An 802-nucleotide genomic window follows, 5' to 3' on the forward strand; every position below is an offset into this window, starting at 1 on the left:
AATTAAAAAAAATTAAATGTTTGTTTTTTTTGTTAATTTTAGGAAAATGGGAAAAATACGGTGAAAGTACAGTTTCAAACTGTGCTGTATAACATTTTTGTTTTGTTTTACAGTGTAGGTGTAGGCCCTCCCGAGAGTGCATAGCAGCAGCAGCAGTCTCGCTTGCGGCCCGCGGCGGACGCTTAGTGCCGGTGAAGGTCGGCGGTTATGTGTGTATGTGTGTGTTGTGTGTTTCGGCATCCACGGATGCAGCTGTGTGTCATCTCGGTGAGCCTCCGCGGCACTCCAGCCCCGCCCCAAACGGCTCAGCAGAGTGTGTACACCGTCGAACCAGCTGCTGCAGTGAGCCTGTAGATGCTCCACGCTCTTCAAGAGTGTCGGAGTGTTTATGTAAATCACACTTGAATAATTATTAGCTAAACGACCACCTTCACTTTCCACGGAGAGCGAATCCTGACAGAATGCAGTTTCCTCGCACTCTTGGCAATTATGACAATTCTGTTGTTGTTATTTTGTACTCTGCCTGAGTCACGATGTTGACGCCCGCTTTTGAGCAATCCTCACTACTATCGCAATTGGCAAAACACAACACTACAATTATGGCAAGATGTCGCTGGTTTAGCGAGTGATGATCCATGCTCTAATACTAACTAAGTCAAATACACCATAGTATATGCAAGCTTAGTGATTAGCAGATAGATTTTCAAAGTATCTGTCAAGTATGAAAATTGTTTTTTTACCTCTCTTTTGTGTTGGGTCGAAAAGGGGTCAAGCCAAGTCCGGCGGCAGGCTTACGAGTCAA

This window comes from Frankliniella occidentalis, unplaced genomic scaffold (genome assembly GCF_000697945.3).
Source record: "Frankliniella occidentalis isolate FOCC.00 unplaced genomic scaffold, Focc_3.1 Scaffold5, whole genome shotgun sequence".
Lineage (NCBI taxonomy): Eukaryota > Metazoa > Arthropoda > Insecta > Thysanoptera > Thripidae > Frankliniella > Frankliniella occidentalis.